Source organism: Syngnathus typhle, linkage group LG2 (genome assembly GCF_033458585.1).
Source record: "Syngnathus typhle isolate RoL2023-S1 ecotype Sweden linkage group LG2, RoL_Styp_1.0, whole genome shotgun sequence".
NCBI lineage: Eukaryota > Metazoa > Chordata > Actinopteri > Syngnathiformes > Syngnathidae > Syngnathus > Syngnathus typhle.
In genome coordinates this window covers 3164067-3182167 of record NC_083739.1, presented here as the reverse complement: position 1 = coordinate 3182167, position 18101 = coordinate 3164067, and the positions used below count along the sequence as shown (strand labels likewise).

Here is an 18101-nt window from a genome sequence, read left to right as displayed (position 1 = left end):
AGTCTTAAGAAACAGTAACGTCCAAATGGTGTGTTAAAGGTGGTGTACTTGCTGCTTTCCGGGTCAAGCCTCAGTTGCCAGAATCCGTGAGAGGCATCTAGTTTACTAAAAAAACTTAGCACCAGTCATTTCACTAATGATCTCTTCCCGTTTTGGGATTTGATAATGCTCTCTCTTTATGTTATCGTTTAAATCTTCGGGATCAAGGCAAACTCTTAAGGCACCTGTGTTCTTCTTTTTGACACACGTGATTGAGTTGACCCAATCTGTGGGTTCTTCCACTCGCTCAATGACCGCCATTTGAGTCATTCTTTCAAGTTCTTTTTTCAAGCCAGCTCTGAGTGGTGCTGGCACTCTCCTTGGGGCGTGCACAACGGGCTTGGCATCATCTTTGAGTTGTATTTTGTAAGTGTAAGGTAAAGTCCCATGTCCTTTGAAGACAGAAGAAAACTTCTCCACTATGTTTGCACTTCCCTCACACTGTTTTTGTTCCTGTCCTTTGTCTTGCATGACTACTTTAATGTTGTCAGTATTAATCTGATAGATCCTCTTTACTAGACCTAGATCCTCAGAGGCTTTGTCTCCTAAAAGAGACTCGTGTCCATTTGGCACAATGGTGAATAACAGGTTATGCTGTTTGCCTTTTGCCATTATTTTAAGTCTGCATCCACCTTTTGTCTGTATTGGCTGATTATTATAAGCCTTCAGGGGTGTGACTCTTTCTGTGGATTTTTTTAGGCTTCTCAGTCAGTGCATTTAAATCTTTCTCACTGATCAAATTAGCTTTAGGATTCAGTTGAACTTTATACTAGCTTCAGCTAGTTGTTTATTTAATCACTCTGGTAGTCTCATGCTAACTCTCTTCTTCCACTGCCTGTGCATACATTCCGTCCTACCGAGTTCCCTTGAGGCTATACAGCCCTCTGTCGGTGATCGTCTGCAACCACATATCAATACAGTCAACACTGAATGAAAAGTGACGTTTGTAGGAGAAAACAAACCTGGAACAATGTTGCACTCTTGCTGCTCCAAAAGCGCGCACACGCCGCGCAGTTGACCACCCGGTGCGATGACGTCAGAGAAAAGTGGCGTAGTGCATTGTGGGTCTTGTAGTCTGTGCGTCCTCATTTAGTAAACAATGGTACGGGTTGAATCGTTCCTGTTATTAAAAACAATTTTCTATCTTAAATGGACGGAAAGGTCAACAAACAAAGGTCAAATGTTGCCTTTGTCCTTTTAATAAGGACTTTTCTAGATGTATTATGATGCTGGTATCCCCGCCTTGGCCACTGAGAGGCAGTATTATAATGCAAACAAACGTAAAAGAACATTGGAAAGTGAATCGGCCTCTTCTCCATAATCGATCGTTTTCCATCTTTATCCTCTTTTCTTTCTTTCACCATCAACTGGCTTTGTAACCCCATTTGCTTAACTCTTCCGTGATCATTCTCCCCCACCCTCCCATTTTCACTCTGAAATAAAAACTTCCCTTTTCACTTCCATATTTTCCTCGCTGTCACTTTTACGATGATTGTTAGTCGATGTGTTTTCTCGCACACTCCATCCTCTTCCTCCGCCATTGCTCTTATTTCTGGCCACGTGTCCAGCTTCATGCGTCATATATTTACAAACGTTTTGTAAGTCTTTAATCTCTAAAATGTGATCTTGCTGCACTGACGCCAGCATTTAAGTCTCGAAGCAGAATTTGTGCTTTAAATCTCACATGGAACAACATGATGCCACCAATTATCCCACTGGAAAGAAACCTGATTGTTTACAAATAACGCTGAGAGAAACTCGAACGGAACGTAGTATTGGAAAGTGAGGGACGCTATCACAATCTAGATTTTTACACCGATGTTCCACTAGGATGTGCTACATATGAGCTTATCAGTGCAGTGGCGTCTTTAACAGTAGTGAATGAATTAAGGATGTTCTGTTTTGCATTGCAACCAATCTCATGACATCAAATCCTGCCTCAAATTCAAGTGCCACCTAAAGGGTGAGAATTTGATGGTTGGGGAGGGGGGCACCAAAGAAAGGTCTGTGTCCCTGTGCCCCCCGACCTTGTAAAAAAATTTTCCCATTCCACTGATGCCATGAGTCTATCACGGGAAGACTTGATTAACCTTGATGGTGTACGGTATAGAAAGAGCACCCTTGTTAGGGAGCTTTCTCACACTCATTACATGCTTGTTGCCATTCATTACCTCCAAAAGAGCAAAAAGTCACTCCACAAAGCAAAAACAGGACTAACGCAAACGTTGATGAATTCATTTTGTGACATCCTCACAAAAAGCTCCACATTCCAACCCAGAACGTTTTGTGCTTTCCTGGATGGGTGACATATCTGAAAATGATCCACTAGTTCTTTTTCCCTCATTTATTAATGCCAAAGCAGTCATTATAATTGATCATAAATACTCGAAGTATGAATTGTGCATTCAAAGACGAAATTGCGTGCATTTGTCTTTCCGCATTGATGTATCGTTTGTTTCCTGTTCAATTTCTCTACGATTTCCATTTTGCTTCCTGCTGCGCCTTCCAAGCGGCGAGCACCTCGTCATCGGGCTCCTCGGCGGCCGCTCGGGCTCTGATCCTCTGCCTGGTTCGGGCGATGAAGGCTTCGGCGTCTTCGCCATCATCGTCCCCATCGGCGACCCGCCTGCTTCGTCGCTATGTGAACCATTTGTGAATTTCCTCCTGAAGTCGCTCGTCTCATCATCCTCGCCGTATGACCGGGTGGCTCGACTGTGGCCGTTATTGATGGAGGGGGCGCCGTTCGTTCTCGGGTCATCGTCCTCACCGGCGCACGGGAAGTCAAACTGGGAGGCGGAGCCGTCCAAGTCGTCGTAGGGATCCTCGGCGGCGGCAACGGCAGATTTTCCGGGGGGAGGCCTGACACTTTTCAGCCAGTCGTCAACGCTGGTGTTCTTGTCGACCTCCAGAGCGGGATTCAAATTCAAGCATCCAGAGAGGCCGAATGTCTTTAAAGGTTTGGGTTTCTTTTTCTTTGCCTCTTCCAGGAATTCCTCCTCCTTCCTTTTCTTCTCCTCCTCTTCTTCATCTTCATCCGCCTTTGGTTTCTTTTTCTTGTACATAGTGCTGCGCTTATTGTCCTCGAGGATTTTCTTCTTCTCGTAGGACGCCATCTTGCCTCTCATTTCCGATTTGATCTCCTTGTCCATGGCGTCCAGTTTGCCCAGGTTGACCTGGTCTTGGAAGAGGCTGAATAGCAGGACGCTGGTGGTGCCGATTTTGGTTTTCCGAGCATCCGGCAAGGCGGAACTTCGCCCGCTGACTCCGCTCAAGCCGCCGGCCGAGAAGACTGACGCTGGCCGCCCGCGACCCTGAGAGATGTTACTGGAGTAGGAGCGCCCGAAATGGCGCTGGGCGAGGCGCCGAAGCTCACCTCCGACCCGGCCAGCAACGGAGGCAGCAGGCTCATCTCGCTCTGCTTCTGTTTGATCGTTTCGGTCACCACATTGCCGATCCAGTTCTGGATGCTGGCCAGGTTAACCATCGGTTCTCCCGACGGACCCTGGACCGTCGGAACCGGGAGGCTGCAGACCGGAGTGCGTGGATCTTGCACCGCAGGCTTGCGACGCTGACGTGAGGACAGACGACCTCGATGCCCAGGTACTTCACCCCCATCCCGGCGTAGAAGCCCTCCCCCGTGTAGACGCCAGTTCCGTGCGCATCGTTAAGGATGTTTGTGATTCCCATTCGCTTCAACCGGGCCTTGTTGACGGCGATGGATCTGAAAAACACGCAACATATTACCAAACGGTCCATAGTTTGAAAATTAATTTCACAATCCTCCTTGCCAGCATCTGCCACTAACTTCTCAGCGATAAAAATATTCGGAAACACTTCATCCACTGGCTGGCTGGGGTGCTCCAGGCGATCTTGAACCATGGCCCTCTGGATATCCAGCACGCAAGGACTGTTGTAGGGGCTACGATCATCAATCATATCTCGTACTCGATTGTAGAGGTCCTCCACCATCAGATGCTCGGCTCTTTCGAGCATGGAATCCGGGACGGACTCGGCACGGACACCGAGGCGGCAATTCTGCGGATGAGCAAAAAGTTCGCTTTGACTGAATTCCATTTGAGGCGTCAATTGGATTTCACAAGCTTTACATTTTTCCCCAAACAATGAATTTCCAGAAGACCCGACGGACAAGCTCATCCGCAGTGTTTGACATCCGAGCCATCTCATTCAAGTCATCCCCTCAACTCATTAGTAGCTGGAGAAATCCAGTCATCTACTTAAACTTAATTGGCTCATTGCCAACACCGCATCACTGGCGAAGAAGGCCCAGCGCCGCCTGTACCTCCTCCGGAAACTCATGCGAGCGAGCGCTCGTCCGGCCGTCATGACTACATTTTACCGCGGCATCATTGAGAGCGTCCTCTCCAGCTGTATTGCTGTTTGGGGTGGCGGCTGCACTGACTACAACTTGAAGGCCCTGCAGCGCATAGTGAACACGGCTGGTAAGATTATTGGTGCTTCACTCCCGTCCTTGAAAGACATTTACATCTCCCATCTCACCCGCAAGGCGACCACGATTGTGAGTGACGTGAGTCACCCCGCTCACTCTTTGTTTGATCTTCTGCCCTCTGGGAAGAGGTACAGGAGCCTGCGCTCCCGCACCACCAGACTCACCAACAGCTTCATACTCCAGGCTGTTAGGATCCTGAACTCGTGTTAGGGTGGTGCTCACTCTAACTTATTTTGCAAGAGCCACACAGGAGACAAGCAAGTCATTTTAAACACCTGCAAGTGGAGAGTCCATTCATAGCAGTGCTTACAGCGATGGTCGAATGGAGGTCTGACTCAGGCCTCATCAGGTCCATCTTTATTGAGAGAAACAGAGTGGGGTTGAAAGTGGGGGTGTGGGAACACAGGATGGGGTGAAGCCGCTTCCCTGCTGATCAAAGCATAGCGGGGGGCCTTTTACGACGTTCTGTAAACAAAGCAACTTTGATTGCTTCCTCTGCAGCTAGTCAATCAGTTAAAAAGATCTTAGCACTTTGGTCGACTACTTTTGTCAAGGCAGGACAAGCGAGTTAAATTATTACAGGTTACATTCCAACATAATCATACGATGAAGATATTCTGCAAACCCTAACAACTCGCTTCCCCTTTCTGCATAGCGTCCTGTACTTTTGCGGTATGCTCACTGTCTGCTGTATACACACTGGCTCCATTTTGCTCCTCTTATTTATTGTGTTATCTGCTTATTTATTCATCACTTATTATTTATTGTTTGTGCCTTCTTGTTTTATATTGTGTCGCTTACTTGTATGTCTATCGTGTAATATGTCTCGTCACCGTGGGATAGAGAAAACCTAATTTCGGTTTCTTTGTGCATCTTGACATGTGAAGAGATTGACAATAAAGCTGACTGACTTTGAAAACTTAATTGGCTCATTGACCACAAATCAAATTCCTCTTTAGATTTACTGGGCTTATGTTTTATCTGTTGGCCTTTCAATTATCTTCCCACTGTGCATGTGTCCCGCCGGCAGCAGAAGCGGTCACAGCAGGAGCTCCGTTCGCTAATAATCAACGAACACGGAAAGATTTCTGGATTCTTTCAACTTCAGATCAGAGAGACGAAAAGCTTTGATTTGTTCAGGCGGTGACATTTGGCGGACATGTCGGGGACCTCTACGGATAAAATAAGCAACTAAACTATGACTCACCCTCTGATGATCTTCTTGGCAGCGATGGCGGACGACAAGTGGATCGGCTCCATGAAGATACTGGCGGCATCCGAGCCGGTTATGGCGGAGAACCTGGACTCTGACATCATGGAGAGGCTGCGAAGCACACAGACCGAATCATTTTGCGTTCAATTGGCTCAAAGCGTTTCAAGATATTACCTGGGCGACGAGCATCGTAGGTAACGAGACTGGACCCCGTGGATGCTACTCTCCTCGTCGTCGCCGTTCGGCACTGTCTGATCCTCCTGCTCGTTGGAGGACGCCATGTCAGGATTGTTGATGGCCTCCTGTTCAGGAAAACCTGAACCACCCACAAGGTGGAAACGATAAAAAAAATCTTTGTTTTCAACCAGTTAGAGTGGAAAAGTGAGGCAACACTGATTTCGAATAAATCAAACTAATAAGCCAAGATGTTATGACTAACTTCGATCATATGACAGTTTATTTTTCACTCCACGTTTCAACTCGATGATGATAGCAGCAGATCTATTTTTAAGCGACAGCTGCGTCACAAGATTCGAGAGCGGTGCCCCGAGTATAAATGACCGAACAAGAACGAACACAAAAAGGCGAAACACAAACAAGCGTTTCGGTGTGTCGTCTTTTTATTTAAACAACAAATCGGGTGGTTGTCTTACCTTGGCAACCAGCTGCGGTGTCCATCGGAGGAGGTCTGCTTTGAGGAGGTGGCGGTGGTCCGGCTAAAGTTAGAATGTCCCTCCACCCCTTCGTGACAGCACTATCGCCCGACCATTCAGGGGGGGTCCGGACACCCGACACCCAGAGTGTAATGTTTCTCTATACCATGAGAAATAACTTGACAAGACGACCAGGTTTTAGGGAAGCAGTGAGTCAATCATGTATTGATGTTCGTTCTTTTAGCAGCAGTCTCCCCTAGCTACAACATGCCATCCGCCCGCCATACCTCTAGCTCCACCCCCCAGTACGGGTAACCACACAGTCCAAATACATTACACAGAGCATCGTCACCTTCCTCCCTTATTTCCTTTTCTCATCTTTGCTTCCTTTCTTCTGCCCTTGCTTTATTTTTTGAAGCAGCCTCTTGAACAAATCCTACATTCTTAGAAGTATTTGAATTTCCTTTTTCCTTCGCCTGCCATTTTTTCCTTACTTCAAAGCCAAAGTCAAAGTCAAAGTCTGCTTTATTGTCAATTTCTTTACATGCCAAGACACACAAAAAAATCAAAATTACGTTCCCACTACCCCACGGTGACAAGACATAGTACACAATATATATACAAGTAAACAACACAAAAAATAAAAACAAGAAGGCACAAACAATAAATAAATAATAAATAAACAAATAACATAATAATTAAGAGGAGCAAAAATGGAGCAAGTGTGCATACAGCAGACAGTAAGCATAGCGCAAAAGTCCAGGGCGCTACGCAGAAGGGGCGAGAGAGTTCCGGATCCTAACAGCCTGGAGTATGAAGCTGTTGTTGAGTCTGGTGGTGCGGGAGGGAGCGCAGGCTCCTGTACCTCTTCCCAGAGGGCAGAAGATCGAACAAAGAGTGAGCGGGGTGACTCACATCACTCACAATCGCGGTCGCCTTGCGGGTGAGACGGGAGGTGTAAATGTCCTTCAGGGAGGGAGTGAAGCACCAATAATCTTACCAGCCGTGTTCACTATGCGCTGCAGGGCCTTCATGTTGTATTCAGTGGAGCTACCACCCCAAACTGTGATATTTTGGAGTTTCATTCAGAGGACTCCATTCAACGCATCACCACGAGAAGATAACTAGAAGCTCACCAAGAGTAGAACTCTTCTTCTTATCTGACTTCTTAGAGATTCTTATCTCTCAAAAGAACAACATGGCCTTTGTCAGTCAGCTGACAACACTGTCTGCTATTGATAATCTAAATCCTGTGCCATGAATTGCTCAAGGCGAATGATGAAAGTTAGCAATTATTAATTACAGAGGTTTTATGGCAAAAGCGGAGTGGCTGAAAACCTGAGGAAGAAGGTCCACATAGAGAAATGTCAACAAGATAAGCACAGAGGAAGATCATCGGACACAAAGTATGGCTGCGGATCAAGAGGTTTGTACGGCTTCGTGCACTAACTATACAGCCTTCTCTTAGAGAGGTTATCCCTGCTAGAGGGAGGTGTCCGCCAGTTAGAGCAGAATTGCGCGATAACAGTAGATGTGGCGGACACAGATGCGGACTGTAGTCAGCCCGCTAGCCCAGTTAGCATTAGCCCCAAGCGGCTTGCTAATCGCGATGAGCCAGGTAAGACGCATAGTCGTCCAAAGTCATCTCGGTCTACTGGCCCTCGCACTTTGGTCATAGGTGACTCCATTACCCGAAATATTACGCTTAAAAATCCAGCCACGGTAATGTGTATTCCTGGGGGCAGAGCACCCGACATAGAAGCTAATCTTAGGGAGCTGACTCGCAATAGGTCGAGTCAACAGCGTAGTTCCAACAACACTAGCTACTCGTTCATAGTGATACACGTCGGCTCAAATGATGTTAGGATGAGGCAATCAGAGATCACAAAGAAAAACATAGCGAGGACTTGTGATCTCGCCAGAAAGATGAGTCGGCATCGAGTACTTGTCTCTGGCCCCCTGCTTGGGAGAGGCACTGATGAGAGGTTTCTGTAAAAAGCAGGGACTGTATTTTATAGATAACTGGCACAGAGGAAGATCATCGGACACAAAGTATGGCTGCGGATCAAGAGGTTTGTATGGCTTCGTGCACCAACTGCAGCCTTCTCTTAGAGAGGTTATCCCTGCTAGAGGGACGTGTCCGCCAGTTAGAGCAGAATTGCGCGATAACAGTAGATGTGGCGGACACAGATGCGGACTGTTACTCGCATCTCGTTTAAAAATCCTTCGATAGATTTCGCACCCTGATCGACCGATTACACTTAAACTCGGTTTTATGAATATTAGATCGCTTCATACGAGAGCAGTTCTCGTTAATGACCTCATCACGGAACATTTTTCGGTATGGCGCCGTAAGTGGCTGCCTCCCAGCAGTGTTCTCTCCTTTCCTCTTTATTTCTTTCTTTTCTCCTTTTTCTTTCTGTCTTTTTGTCCATTCGGCGATGCTGGTGCCTTCTACCGCACCTCGGTATCTCTTCGGATCGGATATTTTGTATTATTATTTTTTCATCATCGGTCGAGACCGGCGTAACTCTACGGCGGCTTCCTGCTTATCCGGCCAGTGATGACCGGTGTCCCTCGCCTTGGCCTTGCAACCGCAACCCCTGTAGGGACTCCGCTTCCTCGTGCTCGTCGGAACCAACGACTTTCGCCATGCTAGCCCCGTGGTGACCATCTGCACGTGCATCCGACTGGGTGCCCAGGACGCTGCTCACACGTTTGCCTGCTTTGTGATGTTTTTCACCGATTCACGACCACGGTCCATTGGGCGCCGTTGAACTGGACTGCCCCTACACCTGTCTATGGACCCCGTGGAGGCTATTTAGTGTGTTTTGGGATGTTCTCTTGTATTGAGGGGTGCTGGTTGGCCACAGTTACTTTTTTTCCTTTGTCTTTTAGCTTTGTTTTGCTTTGATGGCTTTTATCTTGAGCACTTTCTGGCTTTCTTTGTGGCGCCGTTGTGTGGCAGCCTGTGTCTTTTGTATACCCACTCTGTGGTGTGAATACTGCTGGGGCCTGAATTTCCCCACCCCTGGGGATCAATAAATATTCAATCAATCAATCAATCAATAATCTAGACGTTTTTGGTCTCTGCGAGACCTGGTTAAAACCTAATGAACTGCTGCCACTTAACGAGGCCTCGCCACCAAATTTTGAGCACGCATGTGGCGCGTCCTCGAAAAAAGGGTGGGGGTGTCGCCCTTAACCAGCTCAGTGGCCTAGTGGTAGAGTGTCTGCCTTGAGACTGGAAGGTTGTGGGTTCAAACCCCGGCCGGGTCATACCAAAGACTATAAAAATGGGACCTCCCTGCTTGGCACTCAGCATTAAGGGTTGGAATTGGGGGGTTAGATCACCAAATGATTCCCGAGCGCGGCGCCGCTGCTGCTCACTGCTCCCCTCTCCCCCAGGGGATGGATTGAAATCACACGGGGATGGGATAAATGCAGAGGACAAATCTTACCACACCCAGATGTGTGTGTGACGATCATTGGGACTTTAACTTTAATCATTCCACTGAGACAGCACTTGCTAAAGTGACTAACGATCTCCTCATAGCTATGGATTCAAACACATCATCTGTATTGTTACTACCGTTTTTTTCCGTGTATAGTGCGCGAAATTTACCTAATTTATTGTCCTAAAATCTGGGGTGCGTATTATACATGGGTACAAAGAAAAATTTTTTTTATTTTTTTTTTATTTTTTTTTAAAGAAAGTCATGGTACAACAAAACCAACAACAGGACTGACCGACAAAGTCGTGGAACAAAAAGACAGGGTGACTGTCAGGTTTATTTCAATGACTGAATAATTATTAAGAGAAGAGCAACAGCAAACAACCCAGAAGTGAGACAGAATATTAAGTCTTTTCTCGCGAGGAGAACGATAGAGAGAGGAAACTCGGTTACAATCTCCATCAATTCTGAGTTCTCCCTCCACGTGCTCCTCTATTTAATGTTTTGGTTGCCCTGGTTACAGAGGCGTTGCTACACTAAAGGGAGGGGAAATTGTGTCTTGTAGCAACGCTGATTAGCTAAGGAATGTAGTGTGGTGTGAATTAGCACTTCATCGTCGACCCGTGACCCGCGCAGGGTTTGTCCATCTGTTCTTCTCCAGTTGTTGGCCGTGGGTGAGATCAGATAACTTTAATTGCTGCTTTCCTGTGGAACAATACAACTAGACCTTTGCTAGACTTTATCTACTTAGTAAATTAACACTCAATAACAATAAGTAACTTGTCCTAAACACTAAAACAAATGTTAAGTAAATGTAAGGTAACTGGTATGCAGAAGAGAAAACCTTTGACCTCAAGTAAAAACATAGCAAGGGAAGTTTTACGACATTGTGTAGGATGCAACAAACTAAGTTATTTATTACTGGTTATATACATTCCAACCTAATCCTACGATCAAGATAGTTAGGAAACCCTGACTTTAATGGTCGCTTGGAGGTTCATCTGGGGTGCAAGACAGCAATGAGGCATGTTGTCTAACAAAGTGGTCATTGTTAGAAAGGAACTGTCCTTCTGTGGTACATCATAGAAACAGCAAGGCCAAACAGCAAGCATATATTGCAGTAATATTGCGGTAAGGCATTGATTAGAGAACGCATGATAATATATATATACATTTTTCTAACAATTCCCCCCTGTTTATCATAAGTTCTCAGAGACCATCTCATCACCTATAATCGGCCACTTCAAAAAGATTTTCGGTTGTCGGATCACAAGTATTAGCACAAATAAGTTTACACCAAAAAAGGACAAATGTTGTGATATTATCATTTGGAAACACACAGATCTGGGAAAAAGTCTGTAAACTCAAGTGCAAAAACTGCATCATCATCATCGTTATCATCAACATGCTGCCGTTCAGACATTAGGCATACCCGGGCCACCTCGTCGTCCATGGGCGAGATTGCTGTAGTGATAAGACGATTAAACAGAGCACGGAGACATGGAATACAACAACATCCACACAAGGTGAGCATAGCAGTAATTGAGGACACAAGGGCTTTATACTTCCCAAAAGCAGTCATCCACTTGTTGTGCTCTTTCATCCTCGTGTTGAGGGATTGCAAGTTTGCAATCATCTTCGTCAGGCTCCCATCAGGGGCGGTGTCATTCTGGATGAAGGTGCAGCATTGTTCCCTGAACATTGCGCAGATCCTTCCTTTCCCAGACAACAACATAACAAGAGCATTGCGGTTCTGGATTGACATTAGGGAAGGCGTGGCTAGCTGTTCGTGCACCGCCTCAAGTCCCGCTTGTGTCCGTTTGCCCAATTTCTGCATGTTGCAATGGATGTAATTTATCCTGTCAACGTTCTTGTTCATCGTCCACCAGTAGCAAATGGAGGACTCCCATCCCGCTTCAATTTGGTCAATTAATTCTTATTAATCAAGAACTCCTCTGGGGACTTTAATTGCATCAATTTTAGTCAGATCATCGTCGCCTCTCAAATTTAAAGACATTATATTTTTGTTTTTTCCAGCTTTTTCCCAGATCTTGGCACGTCGGTACATATACAATTTTGGTTGACTACATTCTCTAAAAGCAACGGTTTCTTTTCTTTTTCTTCCATTCAACGGATATTATATAGAACACTCTGTCGCACATTTCACAATCAGTAAACAAACTATCCACATTCATCTTCGAGATATTGATTCCATTCTTTAACATCTACAGCAGTTGTTGACAAACTATTATTTCTTTACATAACGTTTTTGCCACTGTTAAGGCATTCAGTGTTTATTTTGAAGCCAATTCAATCGATTTTGAGAATGCATCTATTATGACCAGGCATTATAACCCTGTGGATTGCGTTAAGCACATGTTAAACAAGCTCTTCAAAAAAATTTTTTATAACTGTTTAACTGTTTTGAATATGAATCAAATTCACATGATGTATAAAGCTGACTGAACTGCCCCATTATCCCTCCTCTTGAGCCATGCGACACAACCATGGCTCAACATTGCTGCCCGCTTGTATAGGTTCTTTTGGAGGATAGGTCAGTCTTCTGGTCATTTATAGATGCCATTCTCTACTCTTGCCCCTCTCTTTGTCCACGATTGAATTTCAATCTATGGACTTTGTCGCTGCACATCTTTAAAAATGTTTCAGTAACTCAATCTGCTTCTTCTGTGTATAACATTTGAAGCGTCTTTTGCACTGCAGCTATGCGGTTCCGTCCGCAAGCTTGTTACCTCTTGACACCTTATCAGTCTCGTGCGTGCCCTGCACACGTGCACATAGCTATTTGTCGTGGCAATCGGACTGCTTCCACAACTAGCTTAGTTGTAGTTTCTTGTAGTTTCTTTTCAATCAGTTTCTCATCGTTTATCACAAGAATCTTAGTAATTTGAACAAAAGTCAAAAAGTATGTTTTATTTTACTCAATTGTACGGTTTAGAGAATCCATATGTAGTAAAGTGATGTATTACTACATATGATTTCATCTTCATTTAATTTCAACACACCTTTCAAAATGCTTCTCAGTGTCCCAGTGCACACATGTTTTGCGTGTGTAACTGGTTGTCTCAACCCGTGTTCCACATCCTAATCTTTCCTCCCCCCAGGTGTCAAACCAATCAAGATAAAGATAAAAACTAACAAAATAACCGCCAGTAAAGTAATATAATAGACAATTGTTGTAGTTTCTCAACTTTAACTAACTCAATCACTCTCTTATTCCCAAATGTAAAAACTCGTGTAGTCTTGACACAACCAATCGACTATTTCTTCTAAATTTAGCTTTGTAATGTTATTTAATAATTTTGCTTCATCCAATTCCAGAAAGCAAGTTCTTTCCATCTCTCAAATTTGGTTTCATCAGGGATAGCCATTAATGCAGTGTGGACCAGTTCCTGCCCACAAAAAATTGCTTGCCTTTCCTTTCTTCTTATTTTCACATTTTCACAAAATTGCTTTTGTTTTGCGGTGCAAATCATATAGACTACAATCTAGCAAATTCTTTTGTGCACCTACATTAGCCAATTTTGACACATAACACTGACAGCACACAGACAACACAAAAACTTACAGCAGAGACACAGCTCACAAACAATACAAACAAACAACGCTGCGCAAACGTCATCCCCTGTTTTGACGTTTTGGTTATACTTTTGTTTTCCCATCAGCGCCTTTTATCCTTCATGCAAATATTGTCACATCTTCCTTAAGCCTCACTCTCTGAGAAAATCACACTGTCCCTGTTTCGCCTGCAGCCACAGCACCCCTCGTGCGAAGGGGGGGCGCAGCATCAATGTTGATTGGTCACAGGCTGGCCATTTCCTGCAACAACCATGATGCCGGCCCACCGCCCCCACGAGCATAGCAAAGGCCTACGCGGACAGCCCCGCCCCGCGACAACGCGCGAGCGCAGGCACGCTTATCAGTTTCACCTTCTCAAAGGGCAGGCCAACTCTGCTGTTGCCCTCCCCTATCATGTTCACCTTCAACATCTTTCAGTCTTCTACACAACATTTGCTGTCTCATTCTCGTCAAGCCACCATTCTAGTCACTGTCTGCCACACACGTCTTATTTTCTCTACTGCCACACACTGCTCATCTTAGTTTCTCCAACAAACTTAAACACATCATCGTCCACTTCTCAATTTCCCTATTATTGCTCAACAGCCTCCAGAACATTCTCCATTACTGATTTCTTCCATAGAACACACATCTCACTCGCACTCATACACACACACATTCATGAGGATCCTCTGCGCGCACACGCGCACACACACACCAGCACAAAAGGATGACGCACAACATATAAGAGCACATAGAAGCACTAAGAACACCTTTTTGCTCGTCATATGATGACAGCACAAAATGTCAAAATGAGGATGCTTTCTCAGAACAGGAGTCAACGTGAACTCCACTAACAAATGACAGGACCTGGTTCATGTTTTGTTTAAAAAACCTAGTAGAAGGACTATAAAAGGAGTCAGGCCCAACTTGAGTCCAATCAGAAGCCGCCAGTGCATCTCTGGCCACAAATCCCAAACTCTGCCATGTGGCCGTAAAAGGCCGAAACAATGAGACATCATTTGTTTCTTTGTGAGTGGTTTAGGAGCTAGCAAAATAGAGGTCTTCCTACTTTCAACTATAGTCCGACCTTGGGAACTCAGATTGTGGCCTAAATATTTAATTTCAGTGGACCACAACTGGAGTTTATTTTTGCTGACTTTGTGGCCTTCTTTTGCCAAGTGATGCAGCACTGCAAGCGTGTCTGTCTGACAAGAGGCATAATCAGGGGACGCCACCAAAATGTCATCAACATAGAGCAAAATCTGACTCCCCATTGGTGGGACAAATTTTGCCATGCTGGCTGCCATCACACATTAAATTGTAGGGCTTTCACAGTACCCCTGAGGCAATCGGGTAAAGGTGTACCTCAACCCAGCATATGTGAAAGCACACCAAAACTGACTTTCTTCAGCAATAGGGACAGAGAAAAAGGCATTGCTAATGTCAATTACTGAAAATATCTTCGCATCAGGTGTTAACAAATTCAACAGGGTATGCGGGTCAGGGACACAAGGTGCTCTTTGAATGACAGCATTGTTCACTGCTTGCAAATCTTGCACCAATCTCCACCCGACAGAAGGTAGTGCCTTTTTTACAGGGAAAATTGAAGTATTGCAAGGAGAATCAGGGCAAGGAATGATGACACCTGCCCTTAATAAATCTGAAATAACAGGTGCAATACCCTGCAAGGCATCGGGTTTCAATGGGTACTGTCTCACACAAGGGCGGTATTCATTTTTTTAGGTATAATAACAACAGGAAGTGCTCCTTTCACCAAACCTACGTCAGAGGGACCTGTCCACTAAAGTTTCTTGCATTTTAGTTCATGTCGGGGTAGGGACTTTCGCTTACTATTTAAGTTTCCCATGGTTTATTTTTCTAAATTTTGGAGTTGGTAATTTGGATGGCACCTACAGTGTCCTAAAACCAACTTTATTCACAGGACAGTGGTTAAAAATTCAATGTGTGGTAAGTTTCCTTTCACCTCCCCCAAAAGGAGCCACCGTTTACAATCCTGTCTGTTTATATATAGGAGCGCTCAAATGAGATCACTCTCAGTCAAACCGTACACAAGCATACCACGCGCGTTTTCTCTTTAAGAACAGAGGAGTCTGCCCCTCCTGCTGCGGAATTTAACTAACATAAAACGTTAGGGGGCTCCACATCCGCCCCTGCAGAATTTAACTGTTTCTAGTTGTACTTGATAGGGTCTAGAATTCTCAAGGTTTTTTTGTTTTGTTTTTTTTTAATAACAGAGGAGTCCGCCCCTCCTGCTGCAGAATTTAACTAGCTTGAAAGCTAGGGGGCTCCACATCCGCCCCTGCGGAATTTAACTGTTTCTATTTAGTAGAATTAATATTCTTACTCACGGTCTGCTGATTCTCTTCCTCGGAAGATCTCGTCAACCCTCCCGGTGTCCAGCCGGACTGATCGAGACAGTCCCGTCAAAGGGCTTTTGTTTACCTCGGCCGAGGATTTTTGCCTGTGTCGAAGAGCCCGCTGGAACCGTTCAGGGCGTGTTGAGATCCCGGAACGAGCCCCCAATTTCTGTCAGGTTTATTTCAATGACTGAATAATTATTAAGAGAAGAGCAACAGCAAACAACCCAGAAGTGAGACAGAATATTAAGTCTTTTCTCGCGAGGAGAACGATAGAGAGAGGAAACTCGGTTACAATCTCCATCAATTCTGAGTTCTCCCTCCACGTGCTCCTCTATTTAATGTTTTGGTTGCCCTGGTTACAGAGGCGTTGCTACACTAAAGGGAGGGGAAATTGTGTCTTGTAGCAACGCTGATTAGCTAAGGAATGTAGTGTGGTGTGAATTAGCACTTCATCGTCGACCCGTGACCCGCGCAGGGTTTGTCCATCTGTTCTTCTCCAGTTGTTGGCCGTGGGTGAGATCAGATAACTTTAATTGCTGCTTTCCTGTGGAACAATACAACTAGACCTTTGCTAGACTTTATCTACTTAGTAAATTAACACTCAATAACAATAAGTAACTTGTCCTAAACACTAAAACAAATGTTAAGTAAATGTAAGGTAACTGGTATGCAGAAGAGAAAACCTTTGACCTCAAGTAAAAACATAGCAAGGGAAGTTTTACGACATTGTGTAGGATGCAACAAACTAAGTTATTTATTACTGGTTATATACATTCCAACCTAATCCTACGATCAAGATAGTTAGGAAACCCTGACTTTAATGGTCGCTTGGAGGTTCATCTGGGGTGCAAGACAGCAATGAGGCATGTTGTCTAACAAAGTGGTCATTGTTAGAAAGGAACTGTCCTTCTGTGGTACATCATAAAAACAGCAAGGCCAAACAGCAAGCATATATTGCAGTAATATTGCGGTAAGGCATTGATTAGAGAACGCATGATAATATATATATACATTTTTCTAACAGTGACATTACCAAAGACAGGAACAGAATGACAGTAACACATGCAATGATCCAACGGTGAGCGAGGGGCAGACAGAACTTAAATACAAAACACGTTACATCGATTGAGGTGACACAGGAAGAGAGGGGCGACGCGAACAGAAACTATGGCAACCTAGACACATAGCAAAACTGGGGACGAGACATGACAAATCTCCCCCGAAATAAAACTCACCTTTCTTCTTGTTTGTTGTCAATCGCGCATCGCATTCAGCCATCCTGGCCAACACACTTAGTCAGTAAAATACATAATTGACGACACATCGTTTGATGCGATGGTGCAATCCTTGAGGGTGTGTTATTGTCAAATATTGTTTGTTTTTAATCTCCATCGCGGACCGGACGTCATACGGAGGCCGCCATTACAGATGCGCAGAACAGATGCGCAAGACACGTCAGCTATATTAAGAGCGAGAGTTGTTTTCTTCCTATTAGTTTCAATTCACAGTTTAATTAGCAGTTTCAATCAACAAATAACAAAATGCGTATTACAAGTAATATTTTATTTCACAACACTTTGCCTTGTTCCTTTGGTCTCTGCTGTTCATCCTAAAACACAAAGGCAGGCGCTCTTTAAGCAATGCGACAGTGAGCGCCCGGCGCGCTGCGGTTGCGCGACCGCACCAAATTAAGCTCCCTGCGCAGTGCGCACTGAGGTCCACTTAAATTTTAGAAAGTACATCAGGACTTTAAAAATATCTTCTAAATTTCAGCGACGGCTCTGTCACAATAATGCTACCAGCGCGGTGCAGTTGGGCGGTCGGCGGCGTGCTACGTTTGAGAGTTCCTTTCCTCTCTGCTGTTCACTTCAAACACGCTCCATGCGACCGCAATGCTCTCGTATCAGACGCTTGCTCGATCACCTGCTTGTTTGCTGTCCCGTGCGCGCACGGAGCGCGGTGGTGCGTTTACGGGCAGTCGGAGAAATCAACGGCAACAAAAAAAATTACATCCAGCCTAGTTAAGACCATACCAAAGACTATAAAAATGGGACCCATTGCCTCCCTGCGTGTGTGACGATCATTGGGACTTAAAAAAAAAAAAAAAAAAAAAAAATTACATTTTTTTTTTTTAAAAATTCATAAAAATTGGGTGCGTATTATACATGGGTACAAGCTTTTTTCCAGCATCAGCATGCCATTTTTAGGGGTGCGTACTATACATGGGGGCGCACTATACACGGAAAAAAACGGTACTCGATCTTAGTGCTGCCTTCGACACTGTGGACTTCGATATTTTATTAGGGCGTCTTA

The 18101-nt window shown here is 44.9% G+C and overlaps 1 pseudogene; it reads right to left on the bottom strand.

The window, feature by feature from the left end:
• Positions 1–2368: 2368 nt before the first annotated feature.
• Positions 2369–6683, bottom strand: LOC133148972 (serine/threonine/tyrosine-interacting-like protein 2; annotated as a pseudogene).
• Between the last annotated feature and the right edge of the window lie 11418 nt (positions 6684–18101).